This window comes from Eriocheir sinensis, chromosome 68 (genome assembly GCF_024679095.1).
Source record: "Eriocheir sinensis breed Jianghai 21 chromosome 68, ASM2467909v1, whole genome shotgun sequence".
In the NCBI taxonomy this organism is placed as follows: Eukaryota; Metazoa; Arthropoda; class Malacostraca; order Decapoda; family Varunidae; genus Eriocheir; species Eriocheir sinensis.
Window position 1 is genome coordinate 7,956,502 of NC_066576.1, and position 27,342 is coordinate 7,983,843.

The window sequence follows — 27,342 nt, forward strand, 5'->3', positions numbered from 1 at the left end:
AACTGAACTTTTTTTATCAAACACAGGAGGGAAGGGGTCGCTCACACACACACACACACACACACACACACACACACACACACACACACACACACAGGTCTAGTTCTAATGGGATAAAAATGACACAGGGGAAAGAAATCTAAACCTAGGGAGGATTGTAGAGAAGAAAAAACGGAAAACGAAAAAAAAGTAACAAACGCAATGGGAAAAAATTAGAATCGGAGTCGTGGAACCCCCGAAATGTAAGACTTAAAACCTTCCCCTTCCCCCTCCTACACCCATCATCAACCCCCACCCCCACCCCTATACCTATCCCCCAGACTTATAACCTTCCCCTTCCCCCCTCCTACACCCATCATCAACCCCCCACCCCCACCCCCACCCCTATCCCCCCTACCCTCAATAGACGCGCCTGAACGGAAAATACCCCATTACGACCAACCCTCGCCCCTTCCTCCCCGCCCTTCTCCTACTCCCCTTCTCGCCCCCTCTCCCCTCCCCACCCCCCCACTGCACCAGCCCCCTACTCTCACTGCCTCAAGAAGTTCCCCTGGAGGAGTTTGGCAGCAGGAGCATCGTGGGTGTGGCTGGTGGTGGTGGTGGTGATGATGATGATGATGATGATGATGGTGATGGTGATGTTGGTGATGATGAGTTTTGTTATTCACACACACACACACACACACACACACACACGAGGAATATAAATACGAGTAAGTAATCATGAAAAAGAAAAAAAATTAACATAGTACTGAAAATAAAAAAAACAATAAAAAAACAATGAATTAATGGGAAATAGAAAAATGAGAATAACGCAACGAAAATAACACAAATGAAGACAACGCATAAAAAAAACGGAATGTTACAGTAAACATAAAATAGAAAGAATGTGGAAAGAAAAGAGAGAGAGAGAATTACGATTGCACAGACAGAATCAAAATACAGAAAAAAATAGAAATAACAAAAAAAAATGAAAACAGAGAAAGAAGAATGAAGGAACCACCGAAGAATGACACTGAAAAAAAAATAGGAGAGCAAACAGAGAACGAAAAGAACGGTAATAATAAAACGAGGAGAGATAAAGAAGGAGAATAACAGAGAAGGTGTAATCGAAGAACGTAAATAATGAAAGTTGTCGAGGTATGTCCCAATAGAGAAATGTTGGTCAGTCTCTTACATGTGTGACCTTCTAAGGCCTTCAATTATTGCTCTTATGCTTTACTCTCCCTCTCTTCTCCCTCCTCCTCCTCCTCCTCCTCTGAATGCCTTCCTTCCTGGGTTTTGTTCTACTTCTAAACATCGAATTTAATCAGTTTTGTTTTGTTTGGTTTTTATTATTATTTCTACTCCTTCTTCTTCTCATCGAATTTAATCTGTTTTGTTTTGTTTGTTTTTCTATCTTTATTCATCACTCATTTTTTTTTTTTTTTTTTTTTTTATATTTCTTCTTCTTCTTCTCCTCCTCCTCCTCCTCTGAATGCCTTCCTTCCTGGGTTTTGTTCTACTTCTAAACATCGAATTTGATCAGTTTTGTTTTGTTTGTTTTTCTAATCTTAATTCATACTCCTTTTTTTGTTTTTTTTATTATTATTTCTACTCCTTCTTCTTCTTCTTCTTCTCCTCCTCCTCCTCCTCTGAATGCCTTCCTTCCAGGGTTTTATTTTACTTCTAAACATCGAATTTAATCTGTTTTGTTTTGTTTGCTTTTCTAATCTTAATTCATACTTCATTTTTTGTTTTGTTTTTATTATTATTTCTACTCCTTCTTCTTCTTCTCCTCCTCCTCCTCCTCCTCCTCCTCTGAATGCCTTCCTTCCAGGGTTTTATTCTACTTGTAAACATCGAATTTAATCTGTTTTGTTTTGTTTGCTTTCTAATCTCAATTCACAGCATCTCCATTTTATTTTTATTTTTTATAACTATTGCTATTCCTCCTCCTCCTCCTGTTTCTCCTCTTACCTCTACTTCCCCATTCTCCTCCTCCTGTTTCTTCTCTTACCTCTACTTCCCCATTCTCCTCCTCCTCCTCCTCCTCCTCCGCTAACACCGTAATCTAATCCTCGTAAAGGTTAAATCTCCCACTAACAACACGATAATTAACACACTTTGGCCCCCCCCCCCTCTCTCTCTCTCTCTCTCTCTCTCTCCAATCGCTTACCTATCTATTCAAGCATTATTGCATCCTCTAATAGATCATTGGGGGGGGGGGGGCAGGGGAGAGGGGGAGAGGGAGGGGAAGGGAGAGGGGAGAAAGAGGGGAAAGGGGGGGGGAGGAGGGGGGGGAGACCGAGTAGGTACCGAAGCCTTGATATTGTAAGGATGAATTCGTGAAAATATGAAAGGAGGAGGAGGAGGAGGAGGAGGAGGAGGAGGAGGAGGAGGAGGAGGAGGAGGAGGAGGAGATTAAAAAGGAGGAGGTAAAGGAATGCAGAGGAAAATAGACAAACTAGCATGATAGAAAAGGACATTAAAAAGAGATGAAGAAAAGAAAGGAAAAGAAGAGAATGGTGAAGGCAGAGAGAGAGAGAGAGAGAGAGAGAGAGAGAGAGAGAGAGAGAGAGAGAGAGAGAGAGAGAGAGAGAGAGAGAGAGAGAGAGAGAGAGAGAGAGAGGTAAAAGGGGGAGAAGGAGAGGAATGGTTGAAAAAAGGGAGAGGAGGGAGAGGGGAGAAAAGAAGAAGGGGATGACAAGGAAAAGAGAAAGGAGTGAATGGAGGAAGAGAGGGGAGAGAGAAGAGGGAGAAGGATAAAGGGATAAAGGGGAAAGGATAGAGGGGGGAAGGGGGGCTGGGTTGTGAAGAGGGGAAAGGATGAAGGGAAAGTTTGGAGGTGTAGAGAGGGAGGAGTGAAGAGATTGGGGGAGAAAAGGAAAAGATGAAGGGAGGAGCTTGAAAGTGGGAGAGGGGGAAGAAGGGTGAGAGAGGGAGAAAGAGGAGAGGGAGAAAGGGCAAAGGATGTTAGTTAAAGGAAGGGAGAAGGGGGGAGAGGTGAAGGGAGGGAAACAAATGAGGAAAGGAGAGGGGGTGAAGGGGTAAGGAGGAAAGGGGTGAAGGGGGATAGAGGAAAGAAGGGGTGGAGCGAAGGGGGAAGTGAAGGGAGGGAGGGGGAAGGAGAGGGGGTGAAGGGGGGAAGGAGGGGGGTGGAAGGGGATAGAGAAGGGGGAAGTGGGGTGAAGGGGAGGGAGGAAGGGGGTGGAAGGGGGGTGGAAGGGGGAAGGCGAACTGCGCGATTTCAGGATAGGCCGCCAGGTGGTGTGCCCTGATACTGTCAACCGCGCTCAGAACGAATCCTTGTCAACCCCCTCCCGCCTCTCTCTCTTTCTATGTAAAAGAGAAGCAGGATGCCAATGCTGAAATTGAGAAGCTAACAGAGCAAATTGAATCATCGCATTTGAAGATCAGAGAACTTGAAGAGATTAAACTATCAGGACGATTATAGCAGAAGGAGCAACGTGCGAATCAGTGGCGTGGAGGAGCGTGGAGCCACTGAGACATGGGAGCAGACCCGTGGCGTCACTCCTGGAGGAGAAGATGCAGCTGCCGGGACTCGTGTTGGAGCGAGCCCATCGTGTTGGTGTGCGCCGCGACGCCAGGCCTCGTCCCATCGTAGCAAGATTCTCTCGTTACTGCGATCGAGAAGCTGTGATGAGGAACTCCAAGAAGCTGAGGGGCACGAGCATATTCGTGACCTAAGTAAGGCTTTTGATACCATACCCCATCACATTTTGCTGCATAAATTATGTATATATGGCATACGTGGAAAAGCTCATAATTTTTTAAAAAGCTATTTGTCCTCCAGAACACAATTTATAGTATACAATAACAAATCTTCTTCCTACAGTACGGTCAGGTGCGCGGCCATTCAAGGTTCTGGGGACCAATTCTTTAATATATGTTAATGATATAATATATATAATATACAATAAATTAATCTGCAGCTCTGTGCATGTGAAGAAGAAGAAGAATGCTCAGATGCCACTAGGCAAGGCAGCAAGAAAAGTGCATTTCTTCATTCACACGTCACATCATCATAAAAGACAAGACCAGCGACGTTGGAGTTGATGATGATGGCACGACGGGGGGACCGGACCGCGGGGGTGCGGGGCGGGGGCGGGCTGCGAGCCGGGACCTGGGCTGCCTGCTGCTGCTGGTGGGTCGTCTGGGGTGGGTCGGGGCTGGGCTGTGAAGCTGGCCGTCCTTCCCATGGTCCTTCCCACCTCTTCCGCGCCTCTGGTGGCCCTCTCCCCTGCCACTGCACCTGCCCACTCTGCTTACTGCACCTGCAATAAGAACGTGAAATAAAGTGTCATTCGTGAAAAAATCGTGAAAAGTAGTTAGAAAATAACTCGTCATAAAATATATATATATATTCTAATATAATATCATGAATAATAATTTCATAATTTAAATGACATAGAATTTACTAATATGATAATTATGGACAATCACAACTACCCACTTAGCATTTTAAATACATTAACATATGATTTTAGTGAATTAGAAAGACCCAATCATGTTATAGATCGATCAAGTGAACCGATACTGCCAGAACCAACATGTGATTATGTTTTCTGTAATGAGGACTTACAAGAAACTTTTCCTCCAAATAGTTTAAAAATATTGTCGTATAATATAAGTAGTGTTCCTCAACACCTGGACTCGTTATTTGATGAATGTTTAAATCAATCTTCTGTCACGTTTGATGCTATCGGGTTATGTGAAACACGTCTAAATGATGCCATATGTAACTTATATAACCAGAGTAACTACTTTTCATACTTTCAGAATAAGTCAACACAAGGGGGAGGCTTAGCTATGTATCTGCATAACAAGTTTCAAGGAGAAAAGATTACTAACGCTTGTTTAAAACTACCACACCTTGAATCACTATGTATTAAAATAATCAAGCCTTCAAATTTCATAATAGGTGTTTTTTACAGACCACCCAATGCATCACTCAATGATTTTTTTGAATCAATGGAACAAATTTTAGATTATGTATCTAATCTTAGTTTACCATGTTATTTGATGGGAGATTTTAATGTTAACCTGTTAAATGCCAATAACAATACCATTTCATACGTTAATATGTTCCATTCCTACAACTTCTTTCAAAGTATTTTAAAGCCATCCAGAGTAACCTCTACCTCTGCAACGTTAATTGATCATATATGGTCACATGACATTCACAATAATATGAAAAGTGGTATATTTTATTCATCAATCAGTGACCACTTCCCGGTATTTGGTCTTTTTTCTACACTTGGCCTTAACAATATATCATATGTGCATGTAACAAAGAGAATTATTACCAATGATAAAATTGCAACTTTCAAAGAAGAAATAAAAATTTATAAGTGGGATTTAAAACTAGCTAATAATGAAGGAACTGAAAATATATTTAATTTCTACATGGACACATTCAAGAGACTATATAACATTAATTTCCCAATAAAATCATTTTTGGTTAAAGAAAAACATTTTGGCAAGCAATACATAACTCCAGGTTTAATAAAGTCAATAAAACATCGTAACAAGTTACAAATGTTATACGCAAAATGGCCACTAACCTTTGAAACAATATTTAAACGATATAGGAATACGTTGACATAAAAAAAAATGCTAATAAATTAACACTAAATATTTCAAAGACATTCTATATGCTATCTAGTTCCATACATTCAATTCAAACAATATTGATGTACAATTAAATAATAAATCATTGAGTCGAGTCAACAACATAAAATTCCTAGGTGTAACAATTGACGAAAACCTAACGTGGAAAGCTCACCTACAGCAAATTAGTATTAGAATATCTCAAGTCACAGGTGTAATATATGGAATTAGAAATAATGTAACTAAAGATTCCCTAAAACTAATATATTATTCTACTGTATATCCAGTGTTATTGTATTGTTCAGCAGTTTGGGGAGGAGCATTCAAAACACTTATAGGCCAACTATTTGTTACACAGAAAAAAGTTATTAGGGTAATGTCATATAAATCAAAATATGAACATACCAACCCTCTCTTTTGTGACTACAAGCTTCTCAAATTACCAGAGCTTAAGTCAATGTTGCAACGCCCCATTTTCTTATTGTCACTGAGGGGAAGGAACACGAAATTTGAGCGGTGACTGCTACAATATTACTTCAGACTTGTTTATTTGTGTTCAAAGCATTACATGTGTATCCCATCAACATATTCCAGCCACTGTCTCATAACATCAACACAAGACGACCACATGACCTAAGAGTACCGTACTGTCGCACGGTCCAGGCTCAGCGCAGTGTGAGTGTGCGGGGCGTCACACACTGGAACAACCTCCCACAGGATATCAAATCACTCTCTTCTATTAATACATTTAAAGGCAAAATTAAATCATTTTTATTGCAAAGTTATGAACAATAATCAGACATGTTAATATTATTATTACTATTATTATTTTTTTTCTACTATTATTATTTACAATACTATATATACATGTATGTATGTATATGTATGTGTGTGTGTGTGTATGTGAATGTATATGTGTGTGTATATATGTATATATGTATATGTGTATGTATGTATGTATGTATGTATGTATGTATGTATGTGTTTATGTATGCATATGTGTGTGTATGTATATGTATATGTATGTATGTGTGTATGTATGTGTATATATGTATGTGTGTGTGTATGTATTTGTGTATGTATGTGTGTGTATGTATGTACAGTCGGCTATAGAGAGTAGTGACACACTGTCCAGTAAGTTTCGTTCAGAAAGCGACATCTGGCAACCCCTCCACGCGACATGAAAATTATTACATCCTATCGAAATCGTAGTGTTGTGGTGATCGGTGGTCACAGGTGCACTCTACATAATTTTATGACAGATATTGATCAAAAGTGCCCGTCGCTAACGCTTAATAAATATTTTTTCTTTAGGCTCTGTCGCTACATTTTGACACGAGCTTTTAGTTTCGTTCAAATTTAGTCAAGAGCAATTCTAAGTTGTTTATCAAACTATGATACATTTAAAAATATGCTGCACTTATTAGGGGAGATTGTTATGCCCTTAAACCAAAAAGAAAAAATTCCTGACAGCCGAGATCTTGTTCTTTATACAAAATTTTATACGTAATAATAGGATATAAACGTTCACATGAAGGCGCCGTCGACCGCGGGCCTTGACGGCTGGACCAGCGGTATTCTATCAGTCCTTGTGTCCGCAGGCACTGCCGATGAGCCGTCACGTCAGTGGCTGTGGAAACGTATAATTTTTAATACTTAAAAAAATAGGAGAGAGAGAGAGAGAGAGAGAGAGAGAGAGAGAGAGAGAGAGAGAGAGAGAGAGAGAGAGAGAGGCTGGGTGGGGACGGGAGACATGTCAATCAGCGACAAGGGGTCACCTAGTCAGCGACACACACACACACACACACACACACACACACACACACGTATTTATACTTAGATATTACGTAATCTTCATGGAGAAATGATTTTATATTTTTGATGATCTGAATTGTCTTTGAGGCTTTATAGTGACGGGAATTAAGGCTGCGAGCTAAACAGACCCTCAAGCCTATTTGCTGTTTGATGGTAAGGAGCATTAGTCACTGCCTGCCTCTGTGAAGGACAGCACTGCACGCGGTATTTTCAAAGTTTAATAAGAAAAGTGTTTCAGACTGTTCGTGATGTTTTACCTCGTCATCATCATCATCATCATCATGTAGAAGACATTCATTATCGCATTTCTAAATTGAATTCATGTAATCTGGTATATTTCTAACTACATTATATTATAATATACTATAATATTATACAATATTATAATTTCACGGTCACACACACACGGTACACACTGAAACGCGTCACTAACATCGCCAGTGAATGCGTCACCGTGGTATAGTTGCCAGATACCGCCACCAGGCTAAACATTCTCAAAACCGTGACACTACTCTCTAGCGTCGACTGTACATATGCATGTATATGGATGCGTATGAATGTGTGTATGTGTATATATGTGTGTATATGTATATGTATGTGTATATGTGTATGTATTTGTATGTATGTATGTATTTGTATGTATGTATGTATGTATATATGTTTGTATGTATGTCCATATGTATGTACATGGTGTGTATGTGTATTGTTTGTATGAACGTATATGTGTATTTCTTTATGTATGTATTTGTATATGTATGCTAGGCTGCATGTATGTGTGTATGTATGTATATGTATGTATGTATGTATGTATGTGATTATGTATGTACATATGTGGGTCTGCACGTACATGTATTTGTGTGAGTAGGCAATAAAGTAAAATCTGCCGTATTTATGTCTTATACATGATAGATACTGTCTTCAACTAGGCCAAAACATTTGCATGTTTTATATTTTTCTTTGTTCATTAAAACTGGTCCATACAAAAGCTTCTTGCTTAATGGACCTGGGCTGTACTATTACTGCTTATGTTTATAACATATATTATATCAATGGCCAATAAAGATATCAATATCAATATCTCTCTCTCTCTCTCATTCCTGTTTCTCGTTTTGCTCTTCTCTTATCTCCCGCTTGATATTCCCTTCAATATTTTTCTCTCTCTCTCTCTCAACACACCCACTTAAATAAATAAGCTGAAAATATATACATTACATACTTGCTAGCGATTTAGAGAGAGAGAGAGAGAGAGAGAGAGAGAGAGAGAGAGAGAGAGAGAGAGAGAGAGAGAGAGAGAGATTTGGGGAGGGGTCAAGAAATCAATAATGCATCCCCTTTTTTATCTCCCCTCTTCCTCTCCTCCTTCTTCCCCCTCCCCTTTTTCCGTCTTTAGGTCAACACAATTGCCTTCTGAAGATTTTAAATTCCAATCAAGTTAAGGCCAGTCAAAAATACCTTCGTTGGAGGAGAGAGAGAGAGAGAGAGAGAGAGAGAGAGAGAGAGAGAGAGAGAGAGAGAGAGAGAGAGAGAGAGAGAGAGAGAGAGAGCATGGAGGGGAAGGTAGGATGTAGGTTATAAAAAAAATGTGAAATTGTAAAAAAGTTAGTTGGAAAAGAAAGGAAAGGAAGGAAAAAAAATGGAACAGAATAAAAGGAAAAGGGAGGGAGGGAAAGAAGAGAATACGGAAGAAAAGATAGAAGAGAGAGAGAGAGAGAGAGAGAGAGAGAGAGAGAGAGAGAGAGAGAGAGAGAGAGAGAGAGAGAGAGAGAGAGAGAGAGAGAGAGAGAGAGAGAGATGAAGCATGTCTCATTTCTACATCCATTTGAGTTCTGGGAAGGGAAGAGGAAAAAGAAGAGGAAAAGAAAGAAGGAGGAAGAGGAAGAGGAGGAAGAATAAGAGGAAGAGGAAGAGGAAGAGGAGGAGCAGGAGAGGGGTTTACAAATGCCCCTGAAAGATATCATATCCCTGAGGAGGAGGAGGAGGAGGAGGAGAGGAGGAAGGAAGAGCAAGGAGGATAATTGAAGAGGTGGAGGAGGTGGAGGATCAGGCATAAAGATGTCTCTTACTCATGTGACAGGAGGAGGAGGAGGAGGAGGAGGAGGAGGAGGTACAGATTTATGGAGAAGAGAAGGAATTAATAAAGAGGGAATAAGAGGAGAAATGGCTGCTGACTCGGTTGGCAAAAGAGATAGGAGGAGGAGGAGGAGGAGGAGGAGGAGGAGGAGGAGGAGGAGGAGGAGGAGGAGGAGGGAGAAGGATGTGCTGGTGGTGGTGGTGGAGATGAAAGAATAAAAGGGAAGAAGATTGAAGAAAAGGAGGAAGAAAAGGAAGAGGAGAAGGCAGAAAGAGGAACAGCAAAGTGAAAATGAAGAAGAAGGTCAAGAAAACAGAATAAGGAATAACGAAGGGAGGAGGAGAAGGAGGAGGAGGAGGAGAAAAACGAAGGGAGAAGGGAGAAAGGAGGAGGAGGAAAGAAAATGAAGAACGGAAGATATTAAACAGGAATGATAAAAGAGAGAAAGAGGAAAAACGGAAAATAAAGGAGGAAAATATGGTGAGAACGTAATAATAGCGGAAAATAGGAACAAAAATAAACAGAAAACTAAGATAATGAATTAGAACGAGGCGGAGGAGGAAGAGAAGGACTGAAGGAGTGAGAGATACAGGAAATCTGGGTGACGAAAAACTGCTCCTTAATAACATAGATGATTTGAAAAGAGGAATAAAGATAACATTGAACCAGTAAAGAGGAGAAAGATAGGAAGCAAGAGCGTTAAATAAAAAGTTAAAGAGTGGAGGAGAGTGGAGGAAAGTGGAAGAATTGAGAACAGATAGACAGCGATGAAAGTGGAAGGAGGAATAGGAAGAGATGAAGAAATTGATAAAAAAGATAGGAAAAGAATAAATGGAGAATGAGCAAGGAAGAACGAGGGAAGGAGAATAGAAATAAAAAAAACGTAAATGAAGAGAACACACACACACACACACACACACACACACACACACACACACACACACACCTGGCCTGATTTACATGCAAAGGTTAATTAATGCTTGTTACCAGAGAGAGAGAGAGAGAGAGAGAGAGAGAGAGAGAGAGAGAGATTCACTACCCTTCCGTTATCTCCTTCACCGAGTCGGGAGCTTCGAAACATCTTAACGAAACACATGAATCCAATAACGAAACAACCGATTCAATACACGAAAACAACCACCTCAAACAACAAAACAACAACAATCAAAACAAGAATCAACAAAAAACAAGATGCCAACACAATCACAATAAGCCGGCAACCCACGCGACGAAAGGAATGAATAAAAAATGAATGAATTGAATCGGTGCCCGCGGAGCTTCGAGCGGCTGCCATCAAGCTCCGAAACTTTTCTCGAAACAATTATATTTCGAAGCGTTCCGAGCGTCATTTTCGGAGGTTCACGAGCCACTCCCAGACTTTATGGAGACGCCGGGAAGAAGCCATGAAAATAAATTTGACGGAAAGGGGGAGAGAGGGGGGAGAGGGAGGGAGGGGAGGGAAAGAGAGGGGAGGGGCGGGGAGGGAATGGGAGAGAAGAGGAAAGGAAAGGAGGGGAATGGAGAGAAAGGGAAAGGAGAAAAGGAAGGGAAGGGAGAAGTGGGGTAAAAGGTTAAATGTCTCGAATATTAAAAAAAAAATAGGGAAAGATGAAATTTGAAGGCTTTTTTTTTCATTTGGTAATGGATTTTTTTTAGAGGCTGGTAGTAGTAGTAGTAGTAGTAGTAGTAGTAGTAGTTGTTGTTGTTGTTGTTGTTGTTGTTGTTGTTGTTGTTGTTGTTGTTGTTGTTGTACAGTAACCAGGATTCAAGTCACCTGCACCCAAATTGCCTACCTGAACTCTGAGGCGACGGTGGTTGGTAGCGAACCGGCTTTTTCCACCCGATTCCGTAAGGTTACGAGTCAAGCCTGTAACGCTGTTTGTAATAGTAACTAAATAAAGCTGATTGTCGGCCAGTCAATATCGAAGCGAGGACTAATGAATTTTGTGGGAGGGAAAATTACACGCCTCTCAAAGCAACTCTAGGACAAAAAAAAGTTGTAGAAGAAGCAGAAATAGTAGTAGCAGTAGTAGTAGTAGTAGTAGTAGTAGTAGTAGTAGTAGTAGTAGTAGTAGTAGTAGTAGTAGTAGTAGTAGTAGTAGTAGTAGTAGTAGTAGTAGTAGTAGCTGTAGTAGTAGCTGTAGTAGTAGTAGTAGAAGTAAAAAAAAAGAAAACATGAAAAAAAAGCCCGCTACTTACTGCTCCTAAATAGAATAGAGTGGCCAAAAAGAGATATCACTATATATTGTCATTTATTTATTTATTTATTATTATTATTATTATCATTATTATTATTACTATTATTATTATTATTTTATCTAAACAAAAAAGAGATTGAAAGATGAAAGCCATACCCAAGACAAATGTGATCCGTCTGCAGCATCGATACGCATGAACTGATTAATGTGTCCGAACCACGAAGAACACACACACACACACACACACACACACACACACACACACACACACACACACTTACTCACTCACTCACTCACTTACTTACTTACTTATCTACTTATTTTCTTTCTTTCTTGCTTGCTTGCTTGCTTGCTTGCTTACTCTCTCTCTCTCTCTCTCTCTCACACACACACACACACACACACACTATCGTACCAACCTACTACAAAGAATCAGTTCTCATTATTTACAGCGGCATTTCCAAAGGTTTCACGGTACTCCATGATACCTGAATAACGGAGGAGGAGGAGGAGGAGGACCATAACAGCAACATGTAAGAAGCGTGTAATCGAAAGTCGTTTAGCTTAAATATGAAGTCTATCTGTTCCTGCACCTTTATTTTCTCTAACATACACATTTTTTTTGCTGGTGTGATATAGAAAAGGAGGAGGAGAAGGAGGACGAACACAAAGGAACACAGAGGAAGAACAAACAACAGCAGACCAGATGGCCCTTACGAGGCTGTTTGTGACAAGCTACACTAACTGTCTAATCAAAGGTGGAAGATGAAGGACAGCGAAGGAGGAGGAGGAGGAGGAGGAGGAGGAAAAGTAAATGAGAAGAAAGCTGCAAAAAGGGACATGAAAGAAGAAATAAGGAAGATTATGAGGAAGAAAATAAGAAAAAGGAAAAACGAAAAAAAAGAAAGAAAATGAAGGTGAAAAAGAAAAAATAACGAGTTCTCTCTCTCTTTAATAAAACTATCATTCCCTCTTTATTAACTCTCTTCTTTACTTCTTCATTTACCTACATTTTACCTTCTCTTCCTTTCCATTTTCTCCATCTTCTTTTTCTCTTCCTTTTCATAGCGTTTTCATTTCACAAGCTTCCTTTTTTTTCGATAATCTCCCTTTCTTTCCTTCCTTTCCTTCCTTCTTTACTTTTCCTCCATTTCCTTCCCTCCTCCTCCTCCTCCTCCTCCTCCTTCTCAATTATCTTCTCATCCATTTTCTTTCTATTAATCCTATATGTAGTTTTTATCCTTTTCAAATAACAAGTATTCGTTTTTTCTCTATTTTTTTTTCTTCTTAATTTCACTACGCTATTTCAAGTCGCTGTTATTTTTCACTGATTTGTGTTTTCTAATTCACTAATTCATTCTATTCGTGTTTTTCGATTCACTTTTAATCACTTCTCTTTCCTTTTATTTTCTTCCGTCCAATTTTCCTTCATTCTGCATCTTTCTTCTTCATTCATCCCTATCTTTATCATACTCCTTCCCTTTCTTCACTGTACCTCATTTCTATTCCATATCCTATCCTTCCTTTTCCCCTTCATCGTCTCTTCTAAATTACCGTCTCCAGCCACCCTTCTTCCCTTCCTTCCTCCCCTCTTCTTCATTCCTTTTCTGCCTCTTCTGTCATCCATTCCCTTCACTGTCTACCCCGCTTCAAACTCCCTCTCCTTCCTCTCCCTCTTCCTCATTTTACCCCTTTTCTCTCTCCCTCGTATACTCTAGTCTTATCTCCTACTTTTACCTCCCTTATTCTCATTTCCTATTCCTCCCCTTCATCTACTCCACTTCTTTTCCCTCTCTCACTCCCTCTCTTCTATTCCTTACTCTTCTTCCTCCTCTACACTTCATCTCATTTCCCTCACTCACTCCTCCTCCTCATCTTCCCCTTCCCTCCTACTCCTCTTTTGTTCCTCTCCTTCACTTTCTATCCTATTTCCCTCTTTTTCCTCCTCCCCTTCTCCCTCTTCCTCCTCATTCATCCACTTCGTTCATGTCCCCTTCCCTTTTCCTCCTCTCTTTTCCTCCCTTTCTCCTCCTTCCCTCCAGTCACGCGACCTGGAGGTAAGTTAGACATTATAACAGTAGGAGGAGGAGGAGGAGGAGGAGGAGGAGGAGGAGGAGGAAGAATGAGAGGGAAAGGGTGAGCCAGGTGGTGTTTCTGGTGTTTGGCAATGAGAGGGGAAGACAGACAGACAGACAGACAGACAGACAGACAGACAGGCACTCAACGTCGTAAAATATATATCCGCCCTGACATCAAGGAAAATCCATATAAAAAAAAAATAGACAGACAAACAATCAGATAGACAGACAGACAGACAGTTAAACAAGGCACTAAATTGTTTCCAGAGTCGAAAGATTCATGATGAGGGAAAGAGAAAACATTAAAAGGTATAAAAAAAAATGGGATTGAGAAACGAGGACGATATAAGAAGTAATAAAAGAGGAAATGAGAAAAGTGGAGTAAAATATAATATGTGAGAAAAGTGATATTGAAAAGGGAGGAAAATTTGATATGTAAGAAAGATGGGAAGGAGAAAAAGATGAAGGATATAAAAGATTAGAAAAATGAAAGATTAGTAAAATATAAAGTCTAAGAAAGGTGGGAATGAGAAAAGAGGAGTAAAATATGTGAGAAAAGTAATATTGAAAAGGGAGGAAAATTTGATATGTAAGAAAGATGGGAAGGAGAAAAAAGATGAGAGATTTAAAAGATAAGAAAAATGAAAGGTAGTAAAATATAAAGTCTAAGAAAGGTGGGGATAAGAAATAAAGCGTAAAATAAAAGGAGTAAGGAAAATGATAGAGAAAAGGAGAACATTGAAAGGCTCAGTAAAAGAAGAGGGAATGTAAATCCTTAAATAGCAATGCAATAAAAATCAACACAAAAAAAATGAAAAAAAATGTGAAAATAAAAATAAAAGAATGTTAGTTATTTCTTGATCAGTAAAGAAGGAATCAAGAGAACGTTTTTGTGTACGTGTTAAGCATTTACACACAAAAAAATATAATAATAAATAAAAATAAATAAATAAATAAATAAAAATATAAAAAAAGCAGCTCCTTCTCACACACACACACACACACACACACACACACACACACACAAAAAAAAAAAACACTGCACCCAAGCAAACCAAACCAAAACAAACAAACAAAAAACACGAGTAAACACAAAACTCCACCAATTTCCTCTTATTTCGTTTTTCTCTTGCTATTTCTTCCTCTTTTTCGCTTGTTATTTATCATTCCTCTTCTTCGTTCTTTTTTCTCCTCTCTCTCCAATTATGACGACCTCCTAACTCGTGGAAAAGTGGCCGTGGATCTTTAAACATTTATAAGATGATGTTTGGGGGGAGAGGGAGGAGGGGGAAGGTATGGGGGAAGGAAGGGAGGGGGGTGAAGGGAGGGAGGGGGGGGGAAGGATGGGAGAGGGGGGTAACGAAGGGAGGGGGAGGAGAGGAGGGATAGCTAATTGGGTAGGAGTGAAGGAAAACAAAGAAATAAGAAGGAGGAGGAGGAGGAGGGGGAAGAGGAGGAAGAGGAGGAGGAGGAGAAGGGGAGAACAGAAAAGGAAAAACGTTGGAATGCAAATATATGTTGATATGAGAAAATATACTATGCTATGCTATGAGATGTTGGTATGAGAGGGTATGCACGAATGAGAGTTTGTAGGTAAAAAATATGACGGCATGAGAGAATATGTAGATCAAGTTTGTTAGTATGAGAAAATGTTAGTATGAGAACGTAAGTTGGTGAGAAGCGTGTTATGAGGTGGTGGAGGTGGGTGAGAAAGTGGAAGGAAAAGAGAGAGTGGAGGAGAAGATATTGAAGGAAAGAAAGGAAAAAGGAAAGCGAAGTTAGACATAAGGTGGAAGAAATAAGAAATCCCAAAAGAAGAAGGAGGAGGAGGAGGAGAAGAGGAGAGAGAGGATGAATATGTAAAGGAAAAGGAGAAAGAAAAAGAGACACAGAAGGTGGAAAGTAGAGAAAAAAATAAAAAAGGAATAAGAAATAAAGGGAAACGTGTGAATCTAAAGAAGAATGAGAGTGGAGAGAAATGAAGGAATAACGAAAGAACAAAACAATAACAAATAAAAACAAACATAGGAAGAACATTGGAAAACAGAGAAGTAGAGTAAGAAAAGAAGGAAAAATGAAGGAGGGACAAAATTAAGGAAGAAGAGAAAGTGCGGTAAAAGAGAAGGATTTGGGGGAAGGAAGAGGAAAAATTAGGAGGGGGAGGAAGAAGTAGAGAATAAAGGAATGGAGAGAGAGAGAGAGAGAGAGAGAGAGAGAGAGAGAGAGAGAGAGAGAGAGAGAGAGAGAGAGAGAGAGAGAGAGAGAGAGAGAGAGAGAGAGAGAGAGAGAGAGACACACACACACACACACACACACACACACACACACACACACACACACACACACACACACACAATTTACACGTGTACAAGCATGTAATTGACACACACGAGACCCCACGCACACACACACACACACACACACACACACACACACACACACAAACATAATAGTGGATAGAGTTAACGAGGATCTGAATGACGTTAAATTATTCAATGTATATTTTTTTCTCTCATTCTTTCTTCCTTTCTTCTTGTTCCTTAGAATCATATGGGTGATCACTAACCAAGAGGGAGAAAGGATTGTAGAAGGGAGGAAAGAGAAAGGGAGGGAACAGTGAAGGAAAGGGAAGGGCAGGGGAAGGGAAGGGAGGAATAATGAAGATGAGAGTGAGGAAAAGGAGAGAAGGAAGGGTTGTAGAAGAGAAGGAAGGGAAAGATAGACAAGTAAAGAGGAGGAAAAAAATGGAATAGAAGATGAAGGAAATGAGAGGGAAAAATGAAAATGATGAAGGGGTAGGTGAAGAAAAGAAAGGGAAGTGAAGGAGAGAGGAAGAAGCGAGGAAGGGAGAAGAGAAGGAAAGAAAGATTAAGTAAAGGAAAGTAACATAGAACCGGGAATAAGAGAAAAAAGAGTAAGGAAGACCATGTAAATAATGAAACTAAGTGAAGGAAAAGAAAGGGGAGTGAAGGAGAGGGGAAGGGAGAGGGGGAGAGGTGTCTTTATGTGTGTGGGGGGAGGATGAGGCAGAATAAAAGGGGTCGAAAAGTGGACAGTTGGGGAAATGCATAGAATAATAAGCAATGATGTGGAACAGTGAGAGGGAGAGTAAGTGTGGAAGGAGGAGGAGGAGGTGGAGGAAGTGGAGGTAGTAGAGGCAACAGATTAAGTAATGATGGATGAAGGAGAACTGATGAAAGAAGGAAGAAAGGAGAACAGGAAAAAAAAGAGTATGAGAAAGGAGAAAAGTTGAATAAATGAAGGAGAAAAGAAATATGCGTGGAAACAAAACTTGAAAAGAGAAAAGAGAAAGGAAAAGAGAAAAGTGACATAATAGGAATAAGTGAAAGAAGAGGAATTAGTAAAAAGTAAAAAGAAATGAGTTAAATGAGAAAGGAATAAAATAGAATGAGGTGAAGGAGAAAGGAGAAAAGGAACGGGCGAAAGGAGAATAGAGGAAGGAGAAAAATATTAATACAAAAAAAATTATAAAAAGTAGCAAGAAAATAAGATCAAAGGAGAAACAGGAGACTACGTGTAGGGGAAGGAAAGGGAAAGGAGCTCAAAGTAAAGGACAGGTGAGTGGAAAGAGAGGCATAACGTGCGTACAGGTGAGCGATGGAGTGACTGATTGGCAGGTGAGGAAGCAGGTGCGGGAAGGGCGAGAAGAGGAGGTTTGTTAAAAATTGCAAGGTTTAGGAATAATAAGAGGGAATATTTTGAAGACTAGGAAAATTCTGCAGACTTTGGAAAAATTCTGAAGGGTTTGGGAAAATTCTGAAGGGTTTGGGAAAATTCTGAAGGGTTTGGGAAAATTCTGAAGGGTTTGGGAAAATTCTTAAAATTTATAAGCAAAGTCTGGTTAGGGAGAATATGAAATTTTGGGAATATTCTGAAGAATTTTGGAAAATTCTGGCGAATATCAACAAGCAAACTAACCAAGGGAAAGACATAATAACATAAAATAGAAGAAGAAATTAAAAGAAAATGAACTAGAATTACCAGAACAAGAAATTAAAAAAATGAAACAAAAAATGAAAAAGCAAAGAAAATAAAGAAAAAAGAAGAGGTTGAAGAATGGGAACAACAAAATATAAACAATAACACACGAAAACACACACTAGTCATAATAACACACACACACACACACACACATAATAATAGCAACAAAAACAGCTCCCACACTCTCATTACTCATCACATTCCACAGAGAAAACAGAAGCCTCACACACACACACACACACACACACACACACACACACACACCACTCCCCCCCATCCCCCACCCCACCCCACTCACTATAAAGGGAGGGGGAGCTTCGATAATTTACACAGCCGCCTGCCTCCCGCCTTCACCTGCCTTTACGACTCCTAACCACCGCTGCGGGATCGCTCAGAGTCGTGGAGCATGCATCTTTTACGCCCTCCTGACGACCCCCTTCCTACCCCTGTGCCTGGCCTGGACTTATTGACAGGGGGAAGGAAGGGGGAGGAGAGGAAGGGAAGAGGAGGGGAGAGGAGGGGCGAGGGAAAGGGTAGAGGGAAAGGAAAGGGATGGGAAAGGAGGGAAAGGAAAGGGAGGGGATGGGAAAGGAGGGAAAGGAAAGGGAGGGGATGGGAGAGGAGGGAAAGGAAAGGGAGGGGATGGGAGAGGAGGGAAAGGAATGGGAGGGGGATGGGAAAGGAGGGAAAGGAAAGGGAGGGGATGGGAAAGGAAGGAAAGAGAAGTGAAGAGTAGGAATGGGAAGGGAAGGGAAAGGGGTGAGGGGAGGGAAAGGGTGAGGAATGGAATGGGGAGGTGGTTGTTTGGTGCGTGAAGTTGGTTGCTGGGAAGGGTGTGGTGGTGTTTGTGGTGGTAGTTGTGGTGGTGGTGGTAGTGGTAGGTGGTGAGGTGGTGATTGTAGTAGTGGTGGTGGTGAGAGAACCGGTGATGATACGATCGTGGTAGTGAAGGTATATGATATTGGTGATGAGCCCCTGGTCTTGATGGTAGCAGTGGTGGTGAAGATGGTTAAGTGGTTGTGTTATTTGGTTGTTAGGGTGACAGTGGTTGGAGTTGGTTGACGATGATAGTGTTGGAAGAAAAATCACCGCCATAAAGAACATGAGCCACCTATCGCATGACTTATGAAAGAGTGAAGGCAATCTGTCATGAGGCTCAATAGATGGCAGTGTAGAGGGTCAGCCTGAATATAGCAATTACACCCCAAACAGAAACGACAACGATTGCATTGATCTTTCTCTTCTCACCCTCTTGAACGCAGTATGATTTGGACACTTAACTCTATAACCCCAATATCTACAAAAACAAATAGTGGTTGAAGAAGGAATGATAGTGGTATTTGTATATAATGGTAGTAGTAGTAGTAGTAGTAGTAGTAGTAGTAGTAGTAGTAGTAGTAGTAGTAGTAGTAGTAGTAGTAGTAGTAGTAGTAGTAGTAGTAGTAGTAGTAGTAGTAGTAGTAGTAGTAGTAGTAGTAGTAGTAGTAGTAGTAGTAGTAGTAGTAGTAGTAGTAGTAGTAGTAGTAGTAGTAGTAGTAGTAGTAGTAGTAGTAGTAGTAGTAGTAGTAGTAGTAGTAGTAGTAGTAGTAGTAGACCAGCTATTAATGTTACTGTAATATTTTGTTTTTGTTTTGAAGGTTTGTTCATGGTATTTTGTGATAGTTGTAGTTGTTGTTGATGTTGTTGATGTTGATGTATGCTTTAACGCTGATGATAAATTTTGGATGTGATGTTTAATGACCTTATGAAATACAGTGCCGTCCAAGGAAGGAGATTATAAGAGTGATTCACCCACAAACATTCTCTCTCTCCGGCGGGTGACAAACTGCTGATATGTCACGATTTATTTCATTTCAAATTCGATTGGTCTCCGCGTTGGTGACATTCACTCAAACTTTTTTTTAATATTTTAACCACAATTCTCCTGTCATGATACGTGGTGTGTGGGGGGAGGGGGGGAGGTGGTGGTGGTGGTGGTGGTGATTGTGGTGGTAGTGGTGACTGTGGTGTGTCTGTCTATAGTAGTAGTAGTAGTAGTAGTAGTAGGAGGAGGAGGAGGAGGAGGAGGAGGAGGAGGAGTGGTGGTGGTGTGTACCGGCCTCTCTCTCTCTCTCTCTCTCTCTCATGTGACCGCGCCATAAAAAAAACAGATGAAGACATACTGAGGTGCTATCAAAACACACACACACACACACACACACACACACACGTACGGATAAAATTTGAACTATCAGCAAGCGACAAATTGACAAATAGAGAGAGAGAGAGAGAGAGAGAGAGAGAGAGAGAGAGAGAGAGAGAGAGAGAGAGAGAGAGAGAGAGAGAGAGAGAATTTATAGGTGGTGAGAGATGATAGGGAGGAAAGGGAGGGAAAGGGAAGGAAGGAGGGAAAGGATGTTAAGAGGAAAAGGGGAAAAGGGAATGTGAGAAAGGGAGGTGGGAGAGGAAAGGGAGGGAGGAGGGGGTGACGGAAGGAGGGGGAAAGGGATATAAAGTTGGAAGGATGGGAGGGAGAGGCAGAGGGAGAGAGGGAGAAGGAAAAAGAGGGATGGAAGGGAGAATGGGAGGGAGGGATCGAGGGAGGGATGGGGGTCAAGGGAGGGTGGATTAAATAGAAAATAATATTAAAGTGATTGATTGATGTCTCGATGATCGAATTAGCGCTCTGACGCGGGAATTCTAACCGACAACTGCAAAAAGTCATAAAAAACGTGAATCTCTCTCTCTCTATCTATCTATCTATCTTTCTTCTCTTTTTCCTCTTCCTCTTTTTTTTGTTTTTCTTGTTCATGTTTCTTGTTCATCATTTATAACGTCATTCATCTTCTTTTTCTTGTTTTTTCTCGTCCTTTTCTTTATTTTTTTTCTCCTCCTCCTCCTCTTCATCTTTATCCTCATCTTTTCTTCTTCTTCTTCTTCTTCTTACTACTACAATTATTATTATTATTATTATTATTATTGCAAAAGTCATAAAAAAACGGGAATGTGCCCCACTCTCTCTTTCTCTGTTGCGTTTAATGTCGTTTTACTTCACTTAACGCCATTTATCTCCATTTTCCTGCGCTTAATGAAACAATAAAATAATGTTTAATTGGGCTCATAGCAAGAAAACAGGTTGTTGTGGTTGTGGGCTTGTTTGGTTGTTATTGTTAGTGGTGGTGGAGTTGTTGGTGGTAGATGTGGTGATGGTGGTGGTAATGGGGGGGGGGGTAGGGTGGTAATGATTGTGGTGGTTTTTAAATGCTTAAGTTCGTGACGCTAGAATTGTTAAGCTATTAATACCATTGTTCTAAGTCTTGTTATTGATGGTTATGGTTGTGATAGCTGTGGTAGAAATTCACAATATTCGTTACTTGGTTATAGCGATGATTATTAAGATGATCATAAAAGCAGAGCGGGCTTTTTTATCGTTTCCTTTTTTGGTGTGCCCTGGTGCTGTTCCTTTGCTGTAAAAAAAAAGTAATGATGGAAGGGGCAGTAATCGTGGTTAAAACAAGTGGTTGATTGTTTAGTCTTGCTGTTACGGGGGTTGAATAAGTGATCGCTAGTTGCTGCATTGACGTCAAGTGTACCACCGATTTGGGACATGTACAGCTGGTGTGAATACTGTTAGTTAATTAAAGGTTAAGTGATGCTTTACGATGCAACTTATTCTTTTGATTATGTTTTGACTACATGTTGAAAGCGTTATTGTGATATTTCGTACATTTGTTATTTGGGCGTATATCGTGTGGATACTATACGGTCGCTTAAAAGTAGTGCGTAGGTGTGTGAGTGTAAGGAAGAATGAGGGAAGGTGAAGAAGGAAATGGAGCGATGAGGTGGGATGGATGAGCAACGATGGAGTAGAGCCATGTGTCTGCCCTTAGCTGTGATATTCTCAGGTGAAGAAGTAGAGCCGTGTGTCTGCCCTTAGCTCTGTTATTCTCAGGTGAAGGAGTAGAGCCGTGTGTCTGCCCTTAGCTGTGATATTCTCAGGTGAAGGAGTAGAGCCGTGTGTCTGCCCTTAGCTGTGTTATTCTCAGGTGAAGGAGTAGAGCCGTGTGTCTGCCCTTAGCTGTGTTATTCTCAGGTGAAGGAGTAGAGCCGTGTGTCTGCCCTTAGCTCTGTTATTCTCAGGTGAAGGAGTAGAGCCGTGTGTCTGCCCTTAGCTGTGATATTCTCAGGTGAAGGAGTAGAGCCGTGTGTCTGCCCTTAGCTGTGTTATTCTCAGGTGACGGAGTAGAGCCGTGTGTCTGCCCTTAGCTGTGTTATTCTCAGGTGACGGAGTAGAGCCGTGTGTCTGCCCTTAGCTGTGATGTTGCCGACGTGTGGGAAAGGCAAGGTTGAAGGGTATCATCAGGTAGTGTTGCATGGGCTAAGTAGCGTTTTTTTTTTTTTTTAGGGGTCCAGGGGGGGCGAGCAGGTCGTAAAGTTCGGTTGGAGTAGTTTAAATATGCTCCCCGACCCTAAGCCCTCTGCGAGCTATTTTGCGGCTGCGGCGGCTGCAGCGTCGCCGCGGCCAGCAGAGGAGGCGACGCGCTTTTGTAAACATTATCCCCTATTTTCAAGAGTGAAAAAAAAGTCCTTGAATTGGATTTTCAAAGCGTTTCCATGACTGTTGAAGGTTTGTAGAAAAGATATATGAAGAGATACTGATGTTTCATAAAGTAGATTATGAGATACTGGCACGGACCTAATACGAATCTTTACCAAGTCCCCAAGTCTCGAAAGTAAGGAAAGTCATAACTTTATAACCTAACAGCCCCCCTCGCTCCCCTTGGACCCCCCACATGTATGATGCGCTGGAAAATCGTGTTTTTTTTTTATCGGTGGGGAGCATATCTAAACTACTCCAACCGAGCTTTACGACCTGCTCGCCCCCCTGGACCCCTGAAAAAAAAAAAAACGCTACTTAACCCATGCAACACTACCTGATAATACCCTTCAACCTTGCCTTTCCCACACGTCGGCAACATCACAGCTAAGGGCAGACACACGGCTCTACTCCTTCACCTGAGAATAACAGAACTAAGAGCTGACACAGGGCTCTACTCCTTCACCTGAGAATAAGAGCTAAGGGCAGACACACGGCTCTACTCCTTCACCTGAGAATAAGAGCTAAGGGCAGACAGAGGGCTCTACTCCTTCACCTGAGAATAACAGAACTAAGGGCTGACACACGGCTCTACTCCTTCACCTGAGAATAACAGAACTAAGGGCTGACACAGGGCTCTACTCCTTCACCTGAGAATAACAGAGCTAAGGGCAGACACATGGCTCTACTCCTTCACCTGAGAATAACACAGCTAAGGGCAGACACATGGCTCTACTCCTTCACCTGAGAATAACAGAGCTAAGGGCAGACACAGGGCTCTACTCCTTCACCTGAGAATAACACAGCTAAGGGCAGACACACGGCTCTACTCCTTCACCTGAGAATAACACAGCTAAGGGCTGACACAGGGCTCTACTCCTTCACCTGAGAATAACAGAACTAAGGGCTGACACAGGGCTCTACTCCTTCACCTGAGAATAACAGAACTAAGGGCTGACACAGGGCTCTACTCCTTCACCTGAGAATAACAGAACTAAGGGCTGACACAGGGCTCTACTCCTTCACCTGAGAATAAGAGCTAAGGGCAGACAGAGGGCTCTACTCCTTCACCTGAGAATATCACAAAACACTACTCCCCTAACACTCCCAGAACGCCTGAGGATAATAACAAATAATGAGGATGAATAAATACACCTGGCCATGTCTTCCAATGCAATCCCCAAAACAATGACGATGAGGAAGAACAAACGACGAGGACAAACAAATTTTCATGAACACCGTCTCCCCATCCCATGCAAAACAACCCCTACAGTCCACCCTTATTTCCACCCTTTTTCTCCGTTATCGTTACTCACCCAGGCGTCCACTCGTCCTCCACTGCCTCCCTGGTCCACACGCTCGTCCTCCATCGTCAAGTGGAAGGTGGATGACACACGAATAAGGAGATAACACACGATAAAGACGGAACACCGGCACAACACTCTCACAGCGCCATTGCACTCTCGTAATGGCTGCTTTTTCTTGCGTTCGAGTTTGCTAAGAATATACATTAAAACTACGTGTAGATTGTGTGGGACCAACATAATATACAGTACATAACATTTACTCTAGTCAAAAAATATCAATAGCTCCCAATTTTATTCTTTCCATGGCTTGATAGAGGTTTTTAGTCATAATTTTATATTACTGAATCGCAATGAGACCTCCTTCCGTTTTCTATGACCCAAACTGAAGCAAATTTACACCGTACACCTTAACTTAGCATTGGGGGTAAATAAAACAAGAACACACCATAATCATACACTTTTACTGCTCAGAACACCTCCGTTTCGTCTCCTGATGAATATACGTTGATGAGATGACGTAGAAACAGGAGAGCGGGCAATGCGCGTGGCTATGGCGGGGATATTCAAATCACGCCATCGTCTGCTGCCTTCCAACTCCCTGTCTTTTCCTTCCTTGCTAGCCTCGTATTGTTTTCCCAGTCCTTGCCTTGCATTCCCGGTCCTCAAGCCTCCCTGTATCTTCCTCGGCCAGTCACAGGATCAGGCAAGCAAGGCAGGAAGGAAGGAAGGAGGGAGAGCGAGGGAGAAGGAAGAAAACGGAAGTGAGGCATGTTAGGGAAGACTGCCCTGTGTCCTTGGCCTTCCTCTCTTCTCTCCTCTCCTCTCTTCCTCTCCTCTCCTCTTCTTTTCTCTTCCCTTACGTGTTCTCTTGTGTCTTATTCAGTTTAACACGAAGGAAGTTTTCTATTTGTTTTTGTTGATCTGTTTTGTTTGTGCGTTCTAAAATGTTATAAGATTTCTATTTACTAATGTGGATAAGTGCTCTCTCTCTCTCTCTCTCTCTCTCTCTCTCTCTCTCATCGCGTCATTCCTCTTTTTATGATGTGCTTTCTGTTAATATTTCGTTTAACACTCTCTCTCTCTCTCTCTCTCTCTCTCTCTCTCTCTCTCTCTCTCTCTCTCTCTCCCCTCCGCTCCCCCGAGGACGGATTAGGAGAGGAAGAGAGCAGACGAGGAGGCTAAGCAACGCGAACAAGATAAACACGAGAAGAAAGACAAACAGAGCGGAAAGACATCGAAGGTGAAGATGAAAGAAGAGAGTAAGACGACGCGGACGGTAAATGTCACGCGCTAATGTTGAATGATGAAATAGTTAGAAAAGAGAAAGAGAAAGAAAATAAGGTAAACACAGAGAAAGATATATTACCAGAACAGAAACTAAGCGAAAAATGAAATAAGGAGGAAGAAAAGATTGTGAAAGGAAGTCTAATAATTATCACGCGTTAATGTTGAATGATGAAACAGTTAGAAAAGAGAAAGAGAAAGAAAATAAGGTAAACACATAGAGAAAGACATATTACCAGAACAGAAACTAAGCGAAAAATGAAATAAGGAGGAAGAAAAGATTGTGAAAGGAAGTCAAATATCACGCGTTAATGTTGAATGATGAAACAGTTAGAAAAGAAAATGGAAATAAGGTAAACACATAGAGAAAGATATATTACCAGAACAGAAACTAAGCGAAAAATGAAATATGGAGGAAGAAAAGATTGTGAAAGGAAGTCAAGTATCACGCGTTAATGTTGAATGATGAAATAGTTAGAAAAGAGAAAGAAAATAAGGTAAACACATAGAGAAAGATATATTACAAGAACAGAAACTAAGCGAAAAATGAAATAAGGAGGAAGAAAAGATTGTGAAAGGAAGTCAAATATCACGCGTTAATGTTGAATGATGAAATAGTTAGAAAAGAGAAAGAAAATAAGGTAAACACATAGAGAAAGATATATTACAAGAACAGAAACTAAGCGAAAAATGAAATAAGGAGGAAGAAAAGATTGTGAAAGGAAGTCAAGTATCACGCGTTAATGTTGAATGATGAAACAGTTAGAAAATAAAATGGAAATAAGGTAAACACATAGAGAAAGATATATTACCAGAACAGAAACTAAGCGAAAAATGAAATAAGGAGGAGGAAAAGATTGTGAAAGGAAGTCAAATATCACGCGTTAATGTTGAATGATGAAACAGTTAGAAAATAAAATGGAAATAAGGTAAACACATAGAGAAAGATATATTACCAGAACAGAAACTAAGCTAAAAAAGAAATATGGAGGAAGAAAAGATTGTGAAAGGAAGTCAAATATCACGCGTTAATGTTGAATGATGCAGTTAGAAAAGAAAATGAAAATAAGGTAAACACATAGAGAAAGACATATTACCAGAACAGAAACTAAGCGAAAAATGAAATAAGGAGGAAGAAAAGATTGTGAAAGGAAATCAAATATCACCCGTTAATGTTGAATGATGAAACAATTAGAAAAGAAAATGGAAATAAGGTAAACACATAGAGAAAGACATATTACCAGGAACAGAAACTAAGCTAAAAATGAAATAAGGAGGAAGAAAATTAAGTAAGGTGACGAAAGGTTGTGAAAGGAAAGTCAAATATCACGCGTTAATGTTGATGTTGATGTTGATGTTAATGTTGATGAAAGAAAAAGTATTGAATGATGAAATAGAAAGAACAAAAGAGGAAATAAGACAAATACATAGAAAGATAACGTATTGAGGGAACACAAACTAGGCTATGAAAAAAGGAAATGAGATGAAAAATAAGCAGGATATAGAAAGAAAAAAGCTGAACACGAGGTTATATTTTGAATGATGAAGTCGTAAATAAGGAAGAAATTAAATTTAATACATAGAGATAAATTGAAAGAACAGAAATAGAGCTAATAATTAAGAAAAAAAATAAAAATAGAAAAATATAAAAAGAAAAAAAGAAAGAATTAAAAACACACAAAAAAAAGCAATAAACAAAAAATACAATAAACAATAAAAAACAATAAACAAAACAAACAAATGATAAACGAAAACAATAAACAAAAAAAATATCGGAAAACTATAAACAAAATAAACAAAACAATAAACAAAAAAAACAAAAAAACAATAAACAAAAATAAACAAAAGAGCAACAAACAAAACAATAAAGAAAACAAGCAATAAATGAACAAAACAAACAAAAACAACAAAAAAATAACCAAACATTAATGAACAAAAAAAAAAAACATTTAAAAAACAAGACAAATTAATTACATGACCAAAATAATACAAGACAACAATAAATTTTGAACATGTAAACAGATATTACAAAATCGCTTTCAGGAAACACATATTCACATTTTTAAGCAAGAGGTCAACGACAACTCCGGTCAACACACGAACGCACTGATAAATAAAACGGATAGAAAATGAAAAATAAACGTAAATAAATAGGAGAGAACGGAAATCAGAGCAATAACGCTAATGAGAGAGAGAGAGAGAGAGAGAGAGAGAGAGAGAGAGAGAGAGAGAGAGAGAAACATAAGAACGTAGGAGTCTGCAAGAGGCCGGCAGGCTTGTACAAGGCAGCTCCTTTGAACCTAAGCTCCCGTGAATCTAGCCCCACCTAATATCGCTGTCCATGAATTTATCTAATCTATTTTTGAATGTGACTAATCTATTTATTAATGTGACGATC

The 27,342-nt window shown here is 40.3% G+C and overlaps 1 protein-coding gene across 3 annotated transcripts in view; it reads right to left on the reverse strand.

Moving 5' to 3' along the window:
• The window catches only part of LOC126988249 (phenoloxidase-activating factor 2-like), a 154,081-nt gene extending 130,283 nt beyond the window's left edge, over positions 1-23,798 (reverse strand). The window contains exon 1 of one of the 3 annotated variants that reach the window (XM_050846299.1): positions 23,670-23,797. The gene's annotated coding sequence lies outside the window, so the exon portion shown is untranslated. Of the gene's footprint in view, positions 1-23,669 lie in introns of all 3 variants that reach the window. The other 2 variants (XM_050846298.1, XM_050846295.1) reach the window with 2 other exon arrangements.
• Between the last annotated feature and the right edge of the window lie 3,544 nt (positions 23,799-27,342).